Below are 18,221 nucleotides of genomic sequence, written 5' to 3' on the forward strand. Positions count from 1 at the left end.
AAATCTCTTCTGCATTTAATTTTGAAAAGTTAAGATCCTGAGGAACTCGACTGTGGCCTGAAAACACTTCAGGACTGTGAGCTGGGAAGCCGACACTCAGGGAACCTGAGGCAGGACTGGCAAGGTCCATGCATACGAGTGAGAAACACACATTTTCAGGGACTTAGGCACTTCCTGCGCACACTTTTATTTTTTACCTTCCTGTGAATTCATTGTAATCTCAATTTACTGTTTATTAACTAAAACTGTCCAAGAGAAGAAATAAATAAGAACAGCAACAAAAGACAAATAAGAAATTCACTTACTACTAAACATGCACTGTTCCTCATGTAACAGCTCGTGTAGCTGAAGTGCTCTCCTCCACGGATGTACTAGAACACACAGCAATTTACAAGCAGAGCTGATGTCGGAGCTCTTGAGACAAAATTGAGTGCCAGAGTGTCTGGGAACTTGAAGTGAGCTGCCATCTGGGTTTTTTTTTGCCTCTCTTTCCTCAAGGAAGACTTTCTATCATCCACAGGTTTAGCACAGAAGAAGGGTTGCATAAAAGGGCCAGTTTGGGTTCCTTGATAGATTATCTGGGAGCATTGCCTACCACTACTTTTACTGACATTCAGCTGAGTCAAGGCCATGATTTCAAGGTGGAAAAAAAAAAAAAAGCTTATCCTGTGCAGCTGCATGAATGGCTGCCATCTTGGTTACCTGCTGGCTGGCGAAAGTATTGGTGAGTCTCTAGTTTTTCTGGTTATATTTCTAAGGTAAAAGGAAAAGCCACAAAATATATGCCTGTGCATGTCAATGCTCTCACCCATACTCTTCCACACGATGGTAAGCATTACTTGGAGATGGAATTCTGGTTTAGGGGTCAACTCTGTCCCAGAATGTATAAAAACAGTAGTAGCATCATCTTTCAAATTAGTTTTTCTTCCTAGTTTTTTATTTTATTTATGGAGCTTCTTGCATACGCTTTATTGTTTCTGTTTTATTTTGTTTTCTAATTATTCACACTTCCTATCACATTTCTACTGTAGTTTTTCACTTTAGGTTAAGGACATACTTGGTGACTTCAAAGCTTTGAAGTAGAAAACAAAATGCTGGATCAATTTCTTCTTTATTCAAAAGTGTTATTGCAAAGACAAATGTGACAGCACTTTACAAATTGTAAGGCAATGTACAAATGCAAGACGATAAGACCACCTATTTAACTCATGAACTGAATTTATACATTCATTCATTAAGCAAATGCTTATTTAGTGTCCATCATGGTGCAGTACAACACTAAGTGTTTAATAATGCCAGAACTCCTGTGATTTTTGCTTTGGAATTGGATACAGTAACTTATCCTGTGAGTGATATACCTTGAAATTGTTCCTAAATAAAAAGGATAACTGGTAAAGCCTTTCCAGTTTTGCAAACAATTGAACTTATCCAACTAAGGCTTAGAATATACACCATTTTATTCAAAGCAAGAGTAATTTCTTAGCCTCAATTTTTGCAAGTAATATTACCTAGCAATGAAAGGCTGGGTCAGCAAAGTGCAAAGTAACGTAGTTATTTATTGTTTGCTTAATTTTATCATTGTTATCTGCAGTGAAATAATGTAATTTACACTTATAACTTCTTTTCTTCTCTTCTTTTTATTTATTGTTGTTGTTATTGGGTGGGGTACTTTGAGAGAAGGGGGTATTGAATAATAATTTTTGTGAACTGCATTAATCAAATGAAAAGATTCCATGGGTTAAAGGTTCTTTGGTTTTTGATGGCCCAAAATTACATTAGATTCTGTTACTTATGTTTTACTGTCAGGATTTTATCTAATTAAATAACTTCTATCCAACTTTCCCAAAACTGTTTCTTTGAATAGTATAGAGAATAAAAGAGAGGTAGAGGGATGATGAGCAGAGAGAGAATTGTTCTCCAATAAGCCTACTATAATCAGGATCTATAGACAAATACCCATTCATAACTATTTGTGTTCTATATAATGTACCTTTTGTGACTCATAACACATATTTAATAACAGATACTTGAAATGGAGTTTAAACTCATTAAGGGTAATGAGTTTATTTTGTCTTTCAACACATGGCCTGGGTCTGTTCATGTTTGCTGAATAAAAAGTTTTAAAAATGGGTGAATGAATGAATGAACACAGGAACTACAAAATGCATGACCTTCTAAATACAACTTAAATTATAATAATGTAGTAGTTATCATGTGTCTTGAGACACAAAGCAGTGCTTGACCCATATTATACTTTCAGTAAATGTTTGGTGTGTGGTGAATTTCAATGGCAAATGCCAGCAACCTTTGTAAACCAAAAACAGACTTTCTTCATTTAGTCGCACACATTCAGTCAATTCACAGAGTAAGAACACTGAGGATCCAAGTGTACTTAGTAAATATAGTTTCTAGAATGTGGCTGTGGTGTTGTCTCTGTTTTACATACCAGAAAACTGAGACCCAGAGAGTCTGAATGAGTTTCTCAGAATTGCCCGGCTAGTTAGTGGCAGAACATCCGATTCCAGCCCAGGTACCCAGTTCTTGTAAGAGCATTTTGTGACACCACAGTAGGCCAGCCTAGATGTTGGCTGTTAAAAGCTCTGAGCTTGTACACTGAATGGAAAGTGGGTACTTTCAGAGCAGTGGGCTAATCTTGTGATAATGGCTTTGGGTGTGAAATTAGAAGTTGGGTCTTTGCAAGCATTTCTCTGAATGGGATTGGTCATATATATTTGTGAGTGAATGAAGTCTAATACCTGAAGCATCCACCAAAACTAGTGAACAAGGCTTCAGGATTTTAAAAAGATCATCAAGCACACAGAAAGTTAGCTGGAGTTAGGAACAGAGCTGTGCTATGATCAGAAATGGTGAGAGTTTCGTGATGTTGCACAGAGTACAACAGTGGTTTCTCAAAGGCAGGTTTGTGCAAATACAGATATCCACAGCAAATGAGAGCAACCTAAAAAAAAAAACAAAACCAAAAAACCTAGCTGGTTTGGCTCAGTGGATAGAGCGTTGGACTGTGAACTGAAAGGTTCCAGGTTCATTTCTGATCAAGGGCAAATGCCTGAGTTGTGGGCTGGATCCCCAGTGGGGGACTTGCAGGAGGCAACTGATCCATAATTCTCTACATGATAGATGTTTCTATCTCTCTCTCCCTCTTTCTTCCTCTCTAAAATCAATAAAAAATATTTTTTAAAAAGACAATATAAGGACTCTTTCCTAAAATTAAGTTTATTTAATTTGAAGGACTTCATTCTTAGTCTTCTCATATTGTAGTATTAAAATTTTCCTTTTTTGTACTAAGTAAAAATACAGGGAGACTGGGTGTGTGTGTTCAATGTCTTTACTGGACTGGGGGTGGCAGAAAGTCAGCAATTCTATGTCAGTCGTCAAATTATTTTTGGAAACTATGCTAGTTCATGAAATGCCAAGGTAAGCTAACCAATGGACCACAGAACTTCTCCTCTCTGCCCACTTCCGTGAAAGTACATGGAAACTGACCACAGTCACAATGACCATCTATCACTCTCATGACTGCCTGCACCAAAGGTGGCGAAACCCAGACCACAGGGCTTGACCCCTCTCCTGGGTGTGTCCTGAAGTGATTTCAGAACCACTTGTCCCCCATTACAAATAACAGTTCAATGCCAGGTCAGGAGAAGCAGAAGCAACATTGTTTCAAAGGATAGCCAAGGCCTCTGGCAACCTCCCATCCAGGGGTCCTGCTTTTCATGAGGGGATGCTAATTTCAAACCAGAAAGTTGCAGTTAGCCAAGAAATGGAAACTCCCCATGTGACACCAGCACTGTTTAAGATCACACAGTCTCTTCTGATCGATCGCACACACATGGGGCTCTGAAGTCATTAAAGAAAACTCAGGCCAATTCTGGGAACCCCAGCTGTCCCAGAGTTCAAAAGCTTTGATTGTCATGTGCTTTTTGCTATTATTCGTGCTGAGGGGATTGTTTCATCTTTTTTTTTTTTTGTAAGTTGCTCAGAGAAAAATGAGTGGTGATTTTCCTTAAAATAACTTGAACAAAAATTAGAAAGAAGATAACATCTGTCATAAATGAAAACTGTACATTGTACTCGTTCACTGCAAACTCTCCCAGCAGGCTCGGAAAAAACAGTCGGGCCTGGAAGGCAGCTTCCCTATCTGGGGAAGTACTCTGAGGTTAGACCAACGACGCAGCTGAGCTTTGAGCCAGTATACCCCTAGCCCAACGCTGCATGTTGTTATAGCAAACTCAATGAGAACTCTGGTTTAGCAGAAAAATTAGATCATGTCAGAGGGCTCCTGTCTGGCTTAACTACATGTCTGAGAATGCTTAAAATGGTCCTTCCAAACTGGCTGATACAGACCCGCAATTCATTGACCTGGTTTCCCATTTTAGGGTCGCAGAGAATGGTAAAGACTTCTTTCCCGAACCATACACTTTGATCTTCTATAAGAAACCTAAAATCACATGTTCAAGGGAATGCAGAATACCCGGATGTTATCAATTAAGTTCCAGAACCACTGGCTGACATCAGAACACATTGGTGGCATCATAAGGTGGCACAGTCTATGAATACAGGGAAAGAACTCGGGGCTGCTACCTCATACGAACAAACCCGAGGAGAGGCATGGCATATACACTGATGTTAACATCCGATGGCATGCTAAAAAAGGTTAGTCCTGGACCTGGAGTTAATGAAATTGGAATTCTGATTCAAATTCTGTCATTAACCAGCAATATGTCTTAAGTAACCTCTTTGGGCCATACTCAGTTTTAATATATGTAAAACAAAGATTACAGTAGAATATATCTCCAAGGTTCCCTAACATTTTCTTTTTTTCTTTTATTTATTTATTTATTTATTTTCTCGTTTTTTTATTAAGTAATATCCCTAATATTTTCTAATTGAAGTTGCTGATCAAGTATCAAGAGATGATTGTTAAGGACCAGCATGGTTTTCAAGGTAAATTTACATCTTCCTCCTCCTCAGTGCATAATAATTACCTTCTATGCTAGACCATAACCCTCCATCTGGGGGAAGTGGGCCAAAGGTTTAAATTAGTCTTTGCTTTGGAACAGTCTGACACTCTGGTTCAGGAGATAGGACACATTCGTAAATTGCAATAGAGGGCAACCCATGCTAAGTGCCAACTGTCCAGCACAGATACTACACAGAATTCAAAGGAAGGAAGCTTCTCTGAGAATTGGGGCAGAATGAATCATTTTTAAGGAAGACTTAGAGCATTAGCCTAATCTTCTCTGAAGGTAAGAAGTTGGATAAGATAACTTCTCAGGATCCCTTGGAATTCCAAGAACAGAATTTATTTATTTATTTTTTTAAAATATATTTTATTGATTTTTTACAGAGAGGAAGGGAGAGAGATAGAGAGCTAGAAATGTCGATGAGAGAGAAACATTGACCAGCTGCCTCTTGCACACCCTCTATCGGGGATGTGCCTGCAATCAATGTACATGCCCTTGACCAGAATCGAACCTGAGACCTTTCAGTCCGCAGACCGATGCTCTACCACTGACCCAAACCGGCTTCGGCCAAGAATAGAATTTATTAACAAAAATTAAAGTTAATAGTAAATTAAGGCTCCACCTTTAACTGGTATACTTATTAGCAGTAGCATGAAAATTAGTAACATTTATAAAGGACTAGTTTTTCTAGTGCAGAGATTGCACAATAGTTAATTACCAAGTCCTTGGACTACCCATATCATGCAAGTTAACTCCCTTATATGTGACTTAATAACTACCAGTAATTCCAGCTTAAATAATTATTTCAAAAAATTGAAGATGACTGCTGACAAGTACTGCTGTCAAACCACTAGGATTTCCTTCTGAACTGCCAGTCACTACCTCCTCACCATTGATAATTCTAGAGGAGCATTTAGTCAGTTAAAAAATAATTAAATCAATGATTTGGCAACCATGAAGGACTCTTTTCTGGCCATTCTGTCAGCCTTTTCATTCTTAGACTGGTGACAGGGAGAAGAGAATAGATTTAGCAGTTCTGCACTCTCCAAGCAGCTTTATCACTTTTGCTCACAGCAGAAAGAAATCCTATAAGGACACAAAGGCAAGCTTCCCTATGGCAAATGGTAGAGAGATGTGTGCAGTGTATTCTTCCCTCTGATGCCCCTCAAACCTTACAGTGCCCGGGAGAGAAGAGGACTCCCAGGGGCAACATTCAGGGTGGAATTCAAAATTTATCCAATTTAGAATTAGAGACAGAAGCAAAAGACTAATTTCAGTGGGCCATCCTGGCTTTACAGCACGTATGATGACAGAAAAGGAAAAGATTTAAAATATAAATAAGACGAAAGCAGGAGTGCAATGTGAAAATACTTATTTAAAATTAATGCCATGCCTCATTTTCAATTAGTCTCCTGTGAACGTTGCCTCACTCCCACACCTCTATTGTATATGTTTAAACCTGTAAACAACCATAAAATTAGTTTACATAAAAACATTTATTAACATATATGGTTTGAGGAAAACAAACCAATCTTTTCATCTATTTTAAAATTCTGATTGTGAATCCTGAAAATATGCCTCATTTTAAAGCATCACTGACTCAATTTTAAAACATTGCCAGGACCTGCTTTGCTAATCTGCAAACTCAATAATTCTACCCCAAACCTCAGCACACTCAGCAACAATTTAATAGCAAGTATCTCTAGTGGGACCTCATATTACTAAGATGCTATTACTTTTTATATTACAAAAAAAACCCTGCTAGTACACTCTAAAGTATTATAAATAGTTCAGACCAGGCAATGCTTGTCAAAATATGTGCAAGTTTATGTTTTTGCACTCAGTAACCTGGGGTTTTTATCTATTTATAATCTATAATCTGCCTTCCATAATTAGTATAAATATAGATTGCTAATCAACTTCTAAAGTTTCTGGACATTTTATTTCTGGTCATATAATTACCAAGGGTGAGAAGCTGTATGGTTAACAACCCAATCCTGCCACTAAATGCAAATTCTAAACATATCTTAAAATAATTACATAGATGCCTAAAATAGGATTATTTAATTATATTCTTCTTAGACTGCTAAGCTCCCCTTTTTTTTATTGAGGCCATTTGTGATTATGCTTCTTGAAGAATTTTTTTAGTTTGAGATTTAAGAGACGGATGTAAATCTTAATACTTATTTAATGGTTGTAATACATTTCAAATGACATATAAGAAGTATACATCCCCATAAATTAGTAATACTTCATACCTTGACAGAAGTATTTATTTTAAATGTTCAAATTTTTTGTCATTAATATTCATCTAACTAGAAGTATATGAAATTATATAAATCTGTGAACAAAGAACTATTTCCAAATAGAAGAAACTTTATAATCCTCAAGCAAGGTAAGATATCTTCCCAGCAATATCATGCTAGTGCAAGGTTGTAATGAATCCTTACCCATTTATCGTGTGACCACTATGCTACTTATTATAATGAATATTATTCACAATGCAAATCAGTCTTTGATAAACAATTCACATTATTAGAGATGAACTGCAAAAAATGCCACCTTAATTATAAAGCAAATCCTCTCCTGACATTTGCACCGTGTGAACTAATTTGCCAGTAGCATAAACATATCCATAACCTCCAACGATATGTCTCTAAAGGCCACAGACTGATGTCTTTTTGATCCATCTTCCTGCCCCTCCCTTCACTGTTTCTCTAGTATGTCCTATCCCTTTAAATTCCCTCTCACATTAATACTGCCTACTCTTTTTAAGACATTTATCATGAGCTATAACTGTCACAGGAACCAAAATACTCCAGCTTATCCTCTCCCTGTAGGCAGATCTAACCAGCCAGCCAAATCATAAGGAAGGGGTTCCTTAATGAATCCAGAGTCAAACAAAGGAGGGTTAACTGGAAGTCTTATATTTAACAGGCAAAGAGCATCCTGAGCCATGGGATAGTCTTGTTCATGGGGATGGAATTTTCCATCTCCCCAGTCAGAGAAGCATAGAAGTGCTCTGGGTTCCCTTGGCAAACGTGTGGCCCTACTCCCTTACCATTTCCGTGGGATAATCTGGACTGTGCCCCAGAACAGGACTAATTCCAGGGCACAGCCAGGGTGGCATGCTTGGTTTCTGATCCACTAATCAGGTTCCGGAAGTGACTGAGGTCAACACACCTTTTGCGGGTTGCCAAGCAGAAGTCGTCTTATCTATCAATTTTCTTATTCAAACAATTTCTGACAAACCCAGGATCCACTATGATTCCAAAAATGCATTTTTGCTACAGGTGTGGCAGTTGATAAGCTTACTGCTCAGCTGCTGAGAATCGTAGAAATGTTAAGCTCCTTCTTTTACAGACACAGAGAACAAGATCCAGAGAGCTTAAATGATTTTCCAAAATTGGACATCTGGCTAGAATGCTTCTGCTTTTCTTTATATATTTTTTTTCTTCCTTGACGAGCCCTAGCATTCAGCACCAACTTTACTGGTTTTACAGCTATTAAGAAAACTCATCCACTTATGAAGATGGTACCATGGTCATAGAGATGATTGCAATGAGGCAGGTAGGGGCAGAGTGAGGAACAGTTGTTCAACTTGGGGTACCTTTATCTTCTTGTTAATAAAAATATATAGCTGTTCAACTTAAGGTTAGGCTCCCCATGCAGGGGTCTCTAAATTCTGACTCCAAAAACAAGGACAAATCATGTAGATATACAGATTGTTATTTGTGAGGAATAGGGGAAATGTGGCACATGGAGCAATACACGGCCAAACTTCCTCCACCTTCTCTCTCTCATTTGTTGCCTCAAAGGCTCCCAACCTGTGGAAGTTTCTCCAAATTCTCTTCTCTCTCTCTCTAAAACTTCTCTCCAATGTTTCTCCACCCTCCTGGTGTGCTCTTCCCTCCTTCTTAACCATTTCCAACCATTTTTACTATGTAAAGTAAGTAGTTCTTCTCTGGGTTTCTTGAATCTGTATCTACTTTTACTTTTATGCATATCTAATCTTGAGTGTAAAGAATATTTTAATATTTTCAAGCTTTCATGACTGAAGCTGATGTCAACTGCAACAATAACTAAAATGAATGGGTTGGCTGTACCATGGGTAGATTTTTTGACATTCTAGAGGACAATCTCTGGCTGTCCTGATCCTCAGTTTCCTCCTACCTCCCTCCTCTCCCCTTGGCTAAACAAGAGGGCACATTTAAGTCATTTCCTCATGCAAGTAACATCAGAAATGGTGGAAGAAGGTCATGCACCTCCTACAATGAAAGAGATTAGGTTCCATTCTTTGTGTCAGAGGATATTTATGAACTTAGAGTCCTTCCTATTAACTATACCATGTATTCAATTCTACATAAAAGAACTAAGCGGTCAAAAACCCAGATGACAACACAACTGGATACCAAGCTATTCACCTTTAGGTGCTTCTTGTTAACCCTGGTAGAACTCCCAATTCTCTTGATTGCCCCCATTCCAAAAGCTTCACATGTGTCTGATTTATTTTGTGATTAAACCAGTCAAACATAGACTAAGACCAGGCTGTGAGGCAGTTGCCCAGGTGCTAAGTGTCGTGATGCCAGACACAGAAAAAATAATGAAGACATTTTGGTTATAAAAAGTCACTTGGCTTTCTGCCATTGGCCAATCTCCTCATTCATTAGTGGCCTTTGAGCCTTCTTCATTTCTCATCTTCTTGCTTTTCTGCTTTTTCTGAAATCATACCACTTCTGACAAAACAAACAAACAAACAAAAACAAAAACACCTCAAAATGCCAATATTCTGAAGGTTGTTTTAAGCCCTGAGATACTGCTGTCGGTACATATGTCAGCCACAGGGCTGTGTTTACACACCTGATCCTGGCTTGGCAAGGGGAGAGTCAGAGTGTTCTGTCTCTGCTGTTTACAATAGTAGGCCAGGGATAATAAATTTTAGAAAGGTTACATTATGAAGTATTAAAACTAAGGTAAAGTTCCCAAATTTTAACTCTTCAGAAAATCTAAACCCATTTTTCAGCTTCTATGAAGATCTTAGACACCATCTCATATTGCTTTATTTTACAAACTAGAGTGCATGGAAATTCATGCACTGGAGGAGGGGTGTCCTTCAGCCCAGCCTGCCCCCTCTTACAGTCCAGGAGTCCTCAGGGATGGGAGGTGACCCCGCAATTTGGGGAAGGCAATGCCCCCATCAAACCTCTGTTGCTGCCATTGCCAGCCCTGGTTACCTGAGCAACTGGGAAGCTACCATCCAAGGCTTGTCTGCCCCTCAGGCCAGCCCTGGGTGGCTGGGGGGCTGAAGGGACTGGGGGACTCTGGAGGCAGGCATGTGGAATGGCTGGAACCACCTGGGGATGGGCCTGGCTGTGGCACACACCTGCCACCCCAGTGGAGCTGAGGGGAATGGGCACTGCCATCTTGTGGCTATGGGCGCTGCCATCTTTGAGGGTGTGGCAGTCAATTAGCATATTCCCTTTGTATTGGCTGTGGGCACCAACATATTTGTGAAGGCATGATGGTCAATTAGCATATTCCCTCTTTATTAGATAGGATAAGGAAACTGATTACTGATAGGGTAAGAATCATTATCTCTCAAGATTTTTAGAGACTAAAATGAGGAGAAAGAATTGGTGTCATTTTTTAAAAAGTAACCTTTTGTCTGCATCAACCTTAATTAAACCTCTGGTTCCTATATAAATATTAACGTTATAGATCTATTCATGAAAATAACCATGCTAAGTTACAGAGAACCTCTAATAATAGTGATGTTTCTTAAATACTAAACTGTCAACTTTTAGGGATCAGTGGCTCTACCAGAGAAAGTTTCTGTAACCCCAACAGAACAGGGAAAGGCTGATGAGGACAAGAGCTGCTTTTGTATGCTCTGAAGGTCTTTCATGGAGGAAGCAAGCAACTTGGACTGTAATCTTAGATCAGCAACTAAGCAGCTGTATGGTCCTGGGCAAGATATCCACTCTCGTTAGGTCTTGATTTTTCATCTGCAAATTAAAAGCATAACTTCTTCACATTGCCTTCCATCTCTGAAGTTCTTTGAGTTCATTCTGCAGAGCCAGAGAGTGACAGCATGAGCTCCGTGTATATGCTCAGGGGAGGTATGGGTTTGAAAACTGCAAACAGTCAACTGGGCAGAAAAGGGTTAAAGATTTAAATATGTTAGAGTACCAGCTGAACAATGGAGAGCTCCAGCTCCTGCATATTCTATTTAACCATTTCATTGATATGAAGGGTGAAAGAGAAAGGAATGTCTTTTTTTCCAGAGAAAATAAAGAGAAACCAGAGTATTTTTCTAACTCAAGAGTTGACAAAGATTGGAGAGAGGTGATGGACAGGGTGAGGACTGAACTAATATGAAACTAGACAAAATCATAACTCAAGGGGTAAGCATAAATAGAAAAATTAGTCCAATAAGGTTATGCCTCTGTCACCTACAACCAGCATATCCCGCAATTTTCAAATTTCTTTTAGCTCTGGTATCCTGTTGTGGCAGCCATATTGGTTAAAGAGCCAATGGTGATTCCCTTCACACACACGCACACACACACATACACACCTGTTCCCCCACCCCAATGCTTCCTTCCTCCTATAACACACTTCAAGCAAGCATGAGCTCCAGGTAGATGGGATTCCTCTTTAGAGGAACCCAAAGTTGAAGAATCCCATTCAGGTGTTAAATGAATGCCTGAACCAACATCCAGATGTTAATTTTAGCATCCTGTCAGGGCCACAGCAAAACACAGATTATACAACCAGCTTTCCAAAGGGAGTAACCTGATTTAGGTGCCAGGTAAATCAATACTCTTGTTATCAAACTTCTACTCCTTGTTTCAACACCAGTGTCAGAGAATGGGAAAGTGAGATCCAGTTATGGGGAGGGGGCAGACATGCAGCTAATCATGCACTCCTACCTCATTCTTGAAAGGATGAGCCTAGGGCAGCCAGAGAGAAACCTAACTGGACCACCCAAGCAATAGTCAGGAGATGGCAAGGCCAATTTGTTTGTGTTTTCTGTTTGCTTGCTCATTTTTTAATGGGAAAAAAGTTGATTTTTTTGTGTACTTTCTGTGTTTTGAAAGTTTTTCAACATTAAAAGTTTATTATTTTAGTGGTTAGAAAAATAAAAAATAAGTATTTTTAAAATCGTGCAAAGTATAAATTTGATAACTACTATCCTAAGAATAAATGAATTTCTTTTAAAACATGATATATAAAGTAATACATGTAGGTATGTGAATATATATTTAAAGGAAATAGTAGTTAGCATAATTCTTCAGAGCAAAAAAATGTGAATATTGATTTTTTTTTCCTAGTGAGATATTACTTGGAAATTACAACCAAAGTAGGACTATTGAGACTACTTTAACATTAACCTTTTTTTCCATATGCAAATTCACTCACATCAGACTGTAAAATGTGCTTGCTACATGACCAAAGGGACCTGAAGTCTGGAATAAGCTCTTATTTTGAAAATGAATTAGTCTAGCTTATTCCTAAAATACTCCAAAAGTTCCTGAGACAACCCATTCCCCAGTTCATTCATACCTACTGATCACACTCTCCTGATGCCATTTACTGAAACTGACTTTCTTCAGTTCAGTCCAGGGAGATGGAGAAGGCTGGTTAGTATTCACAGTTCCACCTCACTGCCCAGTGGTTGTTAATTTTATCTCCCCTCATCCTTCTCTTCTTTAGGATAAATAACCCACCTCCTTTCCTTGTGTACATAGTCTCCAATCACTGTCATCGTTTTCCTTTTTCTATACATCAATTCTATGTAATTTTTATACATACGTTTTAAGTTACAGACCCAAAGTGTTATATTCAAACAAGAGCCAAACCCATGATGAATTTACCCATCCATTATTGCTTAGCTGCAAATTATACTCATCCTAACACAGCCCGGGATAACATTGCTTTCTTAGTGCCATTGCTAGGTTAATGACTCGTATATTTTAGAATGCCAGATCTTCTCCAGCCAAGTTTATGTTAAAGTATACTATCCAGCCCAGGTGGTGTGGCTCAGTGGTTGAGATTCAGCCTATGAACCAGGAGATCTCAGTTCGATTCTGAATCAGGGCACATGCCCAGGTTTCAGGCTCAATCCCCAGTAGGGGCATGCAGGAGGTAGCCAAGCAATGATTCTCTCTCTCATCATTGTTGTTTCTGTCTCTCTTTCTCTCTCTCTTCCTCTCTGAAATCAATAAAAATATATTTGAAAGAAAATTATATTATATAGCCCCTTCTCCCACCACCAACTATGCCCCAAAAGAAATCATGGTTAATAAATTTAGATTTTAGTTCTTCCAGTGGTTTCTACTTGAACTCTCAAAAAATAATGTCTGCACCTTTCCTGATTTTTCAACCACAGGCAGTCAGTAGCTATTGACTTCTCTACAATATGGTGAAAAATTTGACTCACTTATCTGCCTACCTTCTCTTTATCTTCTCCCCAATTTAGGTTAATTCAGAATTTGTCAGTTATTCAGTTGGGGAGCTATGTAACTTAAAGGATACAATTATCTCTCCATTTCTGGATCTAGCAGCTTGAGAAAATATTTATTGACCCTAGTATCCTAAGGTAAAAGATAGCACACTTCTCTACCTCTGGACTTCTGTTAGGGCATAGCTTTTAGACTGTTGAAGTTTATTATATATATACATTCTGTTTTATAAATATTATTATAACTTCTGATATTATTATTATAGAAATATTATTGAAGACTTCTGGTAAAGATGGTGATGTAGGTAAATACAGTACTCACCTCCTACCACAACCACATTAAAATTGCAATTAAACTACAGAATAGTAACTATAATTCAGAACTGCCTGAATGGAATCTAGCTGTATGGAATTCCTACAATTAAGGATTTAAAGAAGAAGCCACATCGAGACTGATAGGAGGGATGGATAATAAAGAACAGGTTGGTCCCAAATGCACGTGTGACATAAATATAGGGAGGACTATCTTGACTGTGGAGGTCACTCCTAAGGAGTCAGAGGTCCCAGATCCATATCAGGTTCCCCAGCCCAGGGTTCCAGTGCCAGGAAGAGAGGTCCACATAAGTTCAGGCTATAAAAACCATCCGGGATTGTGGCTAAGGAAGATAGAAGGTTGCTGGAATCCCAGGCATTCCTTTTAAAGGGCATGTACACAAATTTACTGGACTCACTCCCTCTGAGCTTCAGAGCTAAGGGAGCAGCAGGAGGGACATGCTGGGAAAAGCTGGATTGTATGGCATCAGGGTGAGAGCTGAAGAGTCAGCTTTTTCTCAGTCAGAAGTGCTGGCAGAGGCCATTGTTCTTTTTCTGAGTCCTCTCTCCTCAGAACCTGTAGGTGGCCACCATGTCTGAGACCCTATCTGACTGGCTATCACTGTGATTCCCTGAGACCCACCCTCCCAATTCGCAAATTCTCCTCCCCCTCTCCCCCACTCAAGCTGTTTCCAGAGGCTATTACTTACAAAGGATCTGTTTGGGGTCATGCTTCATACTTTCCTAAAATCTCTCAAACAAGCATCATTTGGCCTCATATCTCTCACTAAGTGGTCCCAGGCCCAGCACTAGTGGCAGCTGACCTTGGTTTGCAACTTGGCCTCTATTGGGGACCTCCGAGCCTATGACAGGTTCATCTACAGATCACTTTGTATTTCATGCTGGGTGGCACCTGGCAGAAAACAAGTACTGACCAACCTTGGCCCCAGAGCCAGCACACAGATGGACAGCTTCAGGCCACATCGAAGCACTCCCAATCACCTCCACAAGCAGAACACTGAAGGGATAGACTCAGCAGGCACCAAAGCTCCATTGAAGTAAGTGCTGCTCTGTGGGGTTGGCCCCTGCACAGCTGATCCTCTATGGTGGTCACAGCCACACTTTGCAGCCAATTGGCCTTGGGGTAAATCCCTCCCATTGATGTGTCAACAGCAATCAAGACTGAACTACAAAAAGAAGGTGTACACATAGCCCACACAGAGGGGAGAGGAGGGCACACATAGAGTGTCCAGCTCTGTGACCGGAGAGGCTGAGTCACTGGATCTGACAGGACACCTACTACACAAAGCCACTCTACCGAACCTGGGAAATGCAGCAGCACCTGGACAGGTGTTTCTATGAACTCACAATATTTCTTTGTTATAGACTTTCTTCATAGCATTTAGATTCAGCAATCATGTAATGAATGTTTATTTGCCAAGCCTTGTGCTAGGCACTGAGGATACAAAGATAAATCAAACATTCTTTCTTCTTTTATAGAACTCAAAATTTAGAGAGGCTGGTACATAAACAAATAACTTTCACTCCATTGGTTAAGAAGTGGCAGAGAGAGAACTGGGGAGAAAGGATGATTCCTTGGGAGGTCGGGACTTTCATGGAGGAGATACTTTATCAGATCTTAAATATTTCTGTATCAATCCTGACTGCAGAGGTCTTCATCTAAAATAATTAGACCAGGAAAAGAACAAAAAGAAATGAAGGGAGAGAGAGAGAAAGAGGGTGGGAGGGAAGGTGGAAGAAGTGTTTTAATTCTCTAAGCTGTAGAGAAATTACGTTATTTTTTAACTGAACCCCTTTATGGATTGACCAGAGGGGTATAATATCTCTAAATCCAATGACAATAAACAAAACAAAACAAACAAAAAAACACACAGAAAAACAACAAAAACAACCAAAAATGCAGAAATTGTCCTTGCTAATGTTTCCATTATTTTAAAGAGAATGTTAATGATGCAGGTTCAACGGGAGTCACTGATTTCCTCACCAATTTCAAAAATTTAATTTTCAGAGGCTATTTATGGTCATGCTTATGAAATCAAAAGTGTAATACATCTCTAGACAATAACTAATTATTACTGATTACTAAGAAATAAGTCAACAAAGATATTTTCCTGTTTGCATTCTTATCAGACTGTATCAGAACCATCTGTTTTCAAGTTTGTTGTTGCTGGGCCTTTTGTTGTTATTTTTTTTATCCCAAGGGATAAATACTTCACATTGTTGTTGAATATATGCATGTAAAACTGCCTCTTGCTGTACAGCTGCATTGTTCATGGAAACATTTGGAGAGGGAAAAACACACATTCTTCTGAGAAGGAAAATAAAAAGAACTAAGTACTCAGTGAATTTAGTCAAATGAAGGATATGTTGGGATCTGTCCCACTTCTAATTACTGTCTCGTTATTTGCACGGTGATCACTGATTTTGCTAAAAGTGTACTTGTAGAGCTTTATGACACTAAAGTAGTTCCAACCTAGAAGACATAGTAAAAGACTGCTAATATGAGAAAGATTCTACAAGTTCAGAACAAATAACACGTGACCTCTTAGTTCCATTGTTCATCAACACCAGTCTCCTTTAATACCAGCAATACTTTCTCCTTTGAAGAGAGGCGTAATTGCTCCATTGCCACGGAAGCAAGAGTGGGAGAGTTAAATCGCCCTACTGATAGAGTTGCTGTATGGCTTTGGGCAAGCAATTAACCTTTGGTGTCTCAGTTACTTCATCTGTAAAATAGGGAGAAGGGTTCCGCACAGGTGTGATGCCTGGACTAATTAGTATAATTATCTTATTGATGGGAAAATAATGTTGGTCACTGATTTCACATCTCATGCTAACACTTGGGAATCCTTTTTATCTCCTCTATCTTGAATCATTTTGTTTTCTTAACAAGTCTATTAAAAAAAAAAAAAAGCCTCCACATATGAAAGCTGAGACAATAAAGTTAAAATGGCCCATATCCGCATAAGTGCATATCCTTACTATTATCTTTTGATCACTTACATTAATCACTTAGATGTTTTATAAACTTAAACTAAATATGTGAACTATGGAAACACAAGGAAATTTTTCAAGACCTATATTTAACCAGTAATTTGAATGGCAGCAAAATAATTTCCAGTTCATTGGTAGGTGACATCAGGATAGCACTATAGTTTAGGTTTGAGCTATAGAATTTAGGGTAATCAAAGCCAAGTAAAAATACATATGAGAGTCAGTGTTCATATAACATCCAAATACCCTCTACTTCCGTGTGCATATTTGTCCTGTAGGAACCCCAACTCAAAAAGCCTGGGACCAGAAGAGACAGCAGAGCACATGAGTGGGAACACTGAAGCTAGGGACAATAGGGTGTCCTACACTTTCCTGAGAGGATGGGTAATGACTCACGAGTCAAAGAGAGAGATGGAAGGTGAGGGAGACTAAAGTAGGGATTCTCTCAGTTCTCATCTAAGACTCCTAAGTGCTCTTAATATGTTTTCTAAGTCAGAGTGAAATATCTGCTTTAAAAAATTACCTTGACATGTTAGCAACATGGCAACAAACCATAGCGGGAAACAGAAAATAGAGAAAGTGCTGCAAAGATCCATACTCAGCACCACAACCGGTGTAGGCACGTGTTGTTTACAGGTCTAAAACTTTTCCACATGGCTTCTAATACTAAGAGATTTCCTCACAGCAGAGAATTCTCTTTTCTTGAACTGAATAGACATCAAGTCCCAACTCTCCAATGTCTCAGAAGAAATTTGCTTCTAGACAAGACATTTATACCAAGGACTCTCTCCCTTTCTTCCATACTTGCCTCAAAATGTTAGCACCAACTTCCAAATTGAAACACTAAAGCTGTTGCCATTTTCATAGTATCCTCACCTATCATACCAAACATAACAATTAGCATTTTTAGTAGGACTGAAACTGCTAACACAACTTCTCTTTGTCCTACACCATTAAACTTGATTAGAAATCCCTTTGCGATTAACATTCATCTCACTGTTTCGTGCTTGAAGGTTAATCATGTCCACCATTTCCTGAGAGAGGGGGGAGAGGAGCATATTTATTAAATAAATTACAGTGGGGAGGTGGCAAGGACAGGGAACTTCCCCTTGGGTCCACTAGAGGGTGAGACAGAGAGGCACTAAGCCCTGTCTTCCTGGTCTGTGCCTTAGTTGGGAAGACGAAGCCACATTAGTATTCATCGTTCACTATTCTCCACCCTCTGCGGGTTTTAATTTCTAATAAAGCTCCTTCACAAACGCCAGGAGTCAGTGTTGGCTGGGCCACAGCATGGTGGGGGGAAATAGCCACCTACGATATTAGACTGCTTAAAATAATACCCAGCACTAATGCGCCTCAGTCAGCCTGGGGTGAGATACATCCATAAGGTGTATTAACAGATCCTAAGTTTAAAACCTTCACACATCATGCAGCAGTATGTGTGT

This window comes from Pipistrellus kuhlii, unplaced genomic scaffold (assembly GCF_014108245.1).
Source record: "Pipistrellus kuhlii isolate mPipKuh1 unplaced genomic scaffold, mPipKuh1.p scaffold_m20_p_7, whole genome shotgun sequence".
NCBI lineage: Eukaryota > Metazoa > Chordata > Mammalia > Chiroptera > Vespertilionidae > Pipistrellus > Pipistrellus kuhlii.